The sequence below is a fragment of the Tamandua tetradactyla genome, chromosome 14 (assembly GCF_023851605.1).
Source record: "Tamandua tetradactyla isolate mTamTet1 chromosome 14, mTamTet1.pri, whole genome shotgun sequence".
Classification (NCBI taxonomy): domain Eukaryota; kingdom Metazoa; phylum Chordata; class Mammalia; order Pilosa; family Myrmecophagidae; genus Tamandua; species Tamandua tetradactyla.
Window position 1 is genome coordinate 87,503,786 of NC_135340.1, and position 6,487 is coordinate 87,510,272.

Below are 6,487 nucleotides of genomic sequence, written 5' to 3' on the forward strand. Positions count from 1 at the left end.
AGGCCGCCTGCATGTAATGAGTCTGCGTGTGCTCAAGGTCAAGGCCATCACCATGCGGGCTGAAGGCCGCCTGCATGTAATGAGTCTGCGTGTGCTCAAGGTCAAGGCCATCACCATGCGGGCTGAAGGCCGCCTGCCTGTAATGAGTCTGCGTGTGCTCAAGGTCAAGGCCATCACCATGCGGGCTGAAGGCCGCCTGCCTGTAATGAGTCTGCGTGTGCGCGACAGTCAGATCACCTCTGATTACATCAGCTGCGGCCACTGAGCTCACTGTCCTAAACCCTGCCCATCTTTTGATGCTATAGAACTATCAGAGTTACTGCAGTTTGGGGAGACAGATTTTGGGGGCTGCTAGGCCATCCAATCTCCTGCTTCATGCCCAGCAATAAACTCTTTCTCTCCTTGAAACGCCAGTGTCTCAGGAAATGGCCACTGAGCACATTGGATGGAGAAACCCCTGCTTTGGATGGGCATCAAAGCTGTGGTGCCCGCAAGGCAGTTCGGTGGCAGACTCGAAGGAGCAGGTGGTTGGGATCCAAATGAGCGCCGTGGTGATCAGGGACAAGATGAACCGTGTGCATGGGGACACAGGGAGCATCTGAGTGGCAGGAGAGGAGAAGCAATGATGTAAAATAAAATAAAAATGTCCTGAGGTAATAAAGGCCCAGCCTGCAGATCGAAAGGGTTCACCCAAGCTCCCAGTTGGACTGATGAGAAACTCCCTGCCTAGCAAGCCCTGGGGAAGGTCATGGACCCTTGGGAAAAAGAGGGCCTTACAACGCCCATAGTGGACAAGCCATGTCTATTCAGAAGGAAAAAGCTTGCATGGAAACCACTGTGATGACCTTTCTGTCCCCAACAGGAGCAAAAGGGAACAAATACGCTTCCTGAGGCAGGTGGGGGTGGGTTGGTGGAAATGTCTCAAAGCCATGCAGGTCCCCCCGGCTCTGCCCCTGGAGCCGTCATGGAGGTGGGTGGCCTGGGTGCCGAGACCCCAGGGAGGCCCATGGTCTGGGAGAGTCCCAACACACAGACAACTTCATGAGCAGAAGTCCACTTCTTGCGTGTTAAACCAAATTTAGTGGTGGTTGTTGCTGCTGTATGCCTAATCCTAGCCTGGCTAACCCACACGGCATTTAGGCTTCTTTCTTGTAGCAATCTTCTATTGCTGCGTAACAAACAGCCCCTCAATAGCACCTAAAAACGACAGACATTTACCTTCTTGCCCGGTTCAGAGGGCCCAGGGGCCAGCAGCAGCTTAGCTGGGCGGCTGTGGCTCAGGGCCCCTGAAGAGGTCATAGTCGAGCCATCGGTGGGGCCTGCAGTCACCCAGGACCTGCCTTGAAGCCCCTCACACGGCTGCAGGTGGGGGCTTCCCCAGAGGAGGGTCCTCAAAAGAGGGGAAGATGTGGGCGCAGCACCCCCACCCCTGTGCCTTCTCCCTGGTGATGCCCTCCTTGGCCCCGTGCTGTGGGCAGAGCTGGTTGCTGGGTTCCGCCCACGCTTGAGGGGAGGACGGCGAGCCCACCTCCTGGGGGGGATGGGCCAGAGAAGGGGGCACGCACCTCACCCCCCACCCCCACTGCACCCCCTCTCTCCTGACCGAATCACCTGCTCCCAGACGGCCCGAGACGCTACTAGGTGCAGAGGGGGCTGTGGGCTCCGAGAGGGAGGGTGGGCACCCAGGCCTGCTCCAGCTCCCACTCAGAGAGAAGGAGTGGGTGGGGGCTGCGGGAATGGAGGAAAGGAGGGAGGAGGGAGGGGGAGAGGCAGGGGTCTCACAGGGCAGGGCATGGTTCTGCCCATCTAGCTGGAGCCCTAAGGCTGGTAACGGGGTGGGGGGGCTCCCCGGTTTCCCCATGGAGAGTAGGGCACTGACCACAGACTTGTTCCTGACTTCGGGACACTGCCAGGGGGTCCAGGCCTCCCGCTCCTGTCCAGGCGGAGAGAGGCTGGATATGTGTAGGGAGCTCCTGGGAGCAGGGGGTCCTGGGGCTTTTTTCTTCCTGGTCCCCCCGGGCTGAGGGATGGGGCGGGAGGGGGGCTCCGGCGTATCTCTCTGGATATGGGGAGGCCTGGAGGAGGGGCCTGCCCTTAGCCGCGGGAGGCAGGCTGTGCTGCAGGAATGTATCACCCCAACAGGGGCAGCCGCCAAGGTAGGGAGAAGGCAGAGAGGACACTAGGAGCTGGACAAGTGTCCTGGAATGCGAAGAGGTGCTGGACAACCTGGGGCACTGGCTGGAGCAGGCTGGAGCGGTTGGTGAGAAGAGCCAAGTGGCCCCCACTGCCTGTCCCCAAGGGTGAGGACAGGCATGGGGTGTTTCCAAGTGCCACAGGGGGTTGTGGAAGGCATTGTGACAGAGCTGGGGGGGCCCACAGTGAGGGCTGCAGAGGGCCACGGGCTGGGGAAGCAAGCCACCCCCACATGCTCTGCAAGGGTGAGGTGGTCCTGGGGTGCTCCCAGGATCTCAAAATGCACCCCGCAAAAGAGCTGGCATCTGCATCCCGTCCCAGGGGCCTGGGGGTCAGCTCGGGCAGCTGTGAGAGGTCGCAAGAGACCCAGCACCAGGCAAAGGCCTCGCCTCTCCCCCTTACCCCTCCCCCCTTTCCTGGCAGGGCAGCAGCAGGGGAAGGGGTGGGGGGTGACAGGAGGACAGAAGATGCCCTCTTCCCGGGGAGGGGACAAGCCCCACCTGCATGTGAATTCCGGGGTGGCGGGTTCCCCAGGACTGCGAAGAGCAGAGAAGGGACCCCACTCGGTGGCAGGGGCAGGAAAAGTAAAGCTGTTTCCTGTTCGTAGCCCGCAGAGGGGAAACCCATGCAATTCCTGCGAGCAGAACGAAACCAGAATTGCTGTGGACAGAGAGGAGGGCCGTGGTAGGAAGGACCACGGGCCGGCGGCGGGGAAGGGAAGAGCCCGGGGTCCGACCACATCTGGGAAGGGGGGCCGCAAACCCATGTGCATTAGTCCGGGTTCTCTAGGGTAACAGAACCAGCAGGAGAGATCTGTAAATATGAGATTTTTAAAGGTGTCTCACACAGCTGGGGGAATGGAAGCGTCCAAAATCCACAGGGCAGGCTGTGAAGCTGGTGGCTCTGATGAAGAGTCTGGACGAACTCTGCAGGAGAGGCTCACTGGCTGAAAAAGTAGTAAAAGAGTCTTCTTCCCTAAAAGCCTTGGACTGATTAGATTATCTCCTTGTGGGAAACACACCCTAGTTGCTTGTAGATGCAATCAGCCACAGATGCAATCAACTGACTGATGGCTTCATACACCAGCCACAAAATATCCTTGCGGCAACCATCAGGCCAGTGCCGGCCTGACCAGACAACTGAGCACATCACCTGGCCAGGTTGGCACCAGACCAAACCATCACAGCATTTTTGGGGGGAGGAGGGGTGCGCAGTGCCATCCTGCTGGCAGAGCCAGTGGTGCCTGGACAGGAGAGCAAGAAGCAACCCTCCTCCAACAATATGGGGACGCCAAGGGAACTTCCCAGTGAACGCAGGTGAAATGGGGTGAGAAGCACCAGACCAAACCGGCAAAAGAGAAAACAGCAAGCAAGCAGATGTGGGTGCAAAGGCTGATGGAAGGAGTCCTGTTGTGTCCTGTGCACTGAACATTGCCCGTGTGCACGGACTCAGCCCTCCCCTTAGGTGCACGGCCATGTCAGGCTGGGTTAGCGCATGAAGCCCGAGCTGCCCTCCACACACGGAGAGTAAGTGACCGCAGGGGCAGTGAGAGAACAAGGCAGAAGGGATGCCCACAGGCCGGCAGACTCTAAGCCCAAGGAACGGGGCAGGATGAAGTGGGAGATGATTGAACGACACGAAGAAGGGAGAGCAGCCAGAGCCTGTCGCACAGAGCGTGGTCTTTAAGTTATAAAGCAAGCACTGCCAGAAATGAGGGAAGGCTGTCAACATATGCAAGCACCCAGGGCGCTGGGAGTACCGCCTTCCAGCTCGGGACAGAGCTAGTGGACAAGAGATGAAGGAGGTCAAGAATACGCGGCCACTGTGCCTGTATGGGGATGACACCTTCCCGTGTCCGTGGAATATGCACCAGAAAGGACACATGTGTGGCCAAAGGGACTGGGCTCTTCAATTGCCCAAAGCAGACCACATTCTCAGGCCTGATCCAACACAATTAAAGAGAAACAGGCAGAGTTGCTCTCCCCACATTTTTTTTTCTTTTTTAAATTTTTATTGATACAACAATGTACAAGCACATACATTCTTAACACACAAACATTCCATACATGGTGTACAGTCAGTGGTTTACAAGATCATCACATAGTTGTGTATTCATCACCATGATCATTTCTTAGAACATTTGCATCACTCCAGAAAAAGAAAAAAAAAACTCATACATACCATACCCCTTACCCCTCCCTCTCATTAACCACTAGTATTTCCAGCAATCCAGTATATATATATTTAATTTTAACATTTGTTCCCCCATTATTTATTTATTTTTAATCCATATGTTTTACTCATCTGAAGGATGCACTTTTTAAAATTTATTTATTAAACATAACCACATACAAACACGAACATTCTTACCATATGATCATTCCATTCTTGATATGTAATCAGTAACTCACAATATCATCACATAGTTGCATATTCATCATCATGATCATGTCTTAGAACGTTTTGCGTCAATTCAGAAAAAGAAATAAAAAGAGAACAGAAAAAGAGTCATACATACTGTACCTCATACCCCTTCCTTTCATTGAACATTAGCATTTCAATCTACTAAATTTATTTGAATATTTGTTCCCCCATTATTTATTTATTTATTTTTAATCCATATGTTTTATTCGTCTGTCGATAAGGTAGATAAAAGGAACATCAGACACAAGGTTTTCACAATCACACAGTCACGTTGCAAAAGCTATATCATTATACAATCATCTTCAAGAAATATGGCTACTGGAACTCAGCTCTACATTTTCGGGCAATTCCCTCCAGCCTCTCCATTACATCTTGGTTAACAAGGTGATGTCTACTTAATGTGTAAGAATAACCTCCAGGATAACCTCTTGACTCTGGAATCTCTCAGCCATTGACACTTCATTTCGTCTCATTTTGCTCTTCCCCCTTTTGGTCTAGAAGGCTTTCTCAAGCCTTTGATGCTGAGTCTCAGCTCATTCGAGGGTTTTTCTCAATCCCTTGATACTGAGTCTCAGCTCATTCTAGGATTTCTGTCCTACATTGCCAGGAAGGTCCACACCCCTGGGAGTCATGTCCCACGTAGAGAGGGGGAGGGTGGTGAGTTTGCTTGTTGTGTTGGCTGAGAGAGGCCACATCTGAGCAACAAAAGAGATTCTCTTTGGGGTGACCCTTAGACCTAATTTTAAGTAGGCTTAGTTTATCCTTTGGGGGTTAAGTTTCATAAGAATAACCCCCCCAGATTGGTCTCCCCACATTTTAATTATTTGAAAATTATACAACATCCCCAGAAATCCCTTGGATTAAAGATGAAATTAACAAGGGCTCTCCAGATTATTTAGAAAGGAACAAATGGCAAATCTTTCATAAGAAACCTATGGGACACTGTAAAAACTGAAGTAAGGAAACCCTGCCTGAAACAAAAAATAAAGGAACTAAGTACTTATTTCATAAAATTAGAAAAAATAAACAATGACGCATACCAAAGGAAAAGAAGGACTTAATAAAGATAAAATCTGAAATGAATGACATAGAACATAAAAACTAAGAAGGCTAAATTAATTCAAAGGCTTGTTCTTTTAAAGGTTGATAAAATAAACACAGATCAAAGCTAATTAAGGAAAAAAGAGTGAAAGAGAGAAAATAGACAATATTAGGAATGAGAAAGAAAACACAACCTTAGCTCCAGGAACAATTAAAATAATAATGAAAGAAGATGACATGTAATTCTCTAACAAAATATTTGAAAACTTACAGCAAATGAGTAAAGTCCTAGAAAAATATAAATTTCCAAAACTGACTCAAGAAAAGTGGAGAAATTGAATAGATCAATTACTGTAAAAGAAAGTGGGGAATATATTAAAGCTCTGTTATTAAAAAACTTCTAGGAACTGTTTCACAGCTGAATTTTATTTCGTCTTTAAAGAACATATAATTACAAGTTTCTTAAACAATTCCAGGCCACAGATAAATGTGGGAAACTCCCCAATTTATTTAATGAAGCTGGAATAACTATAATCTCAAAGCAAATAAACACAGTACAAATAAATCTACAGACCATTTCTCATATAGGACCATAAATGCAAAAATTCTAAATAAAGTGATACTATAATGTAGCAAACATTAAAAAATCTCACTTTGACTAAGTAGGGTATATTTCAGGAAAGCACAGGTGATTTGACTAATAGACAATCTGTTTGCATAATCTATTTCATCAAAATAAAAGAAGAACAAACTAAGAGACCCTGGAATTGTTTTGTTAAAATACAGCAGTTATTCCCAATAAAAAACCTCATATCCATTGAAGAAAATC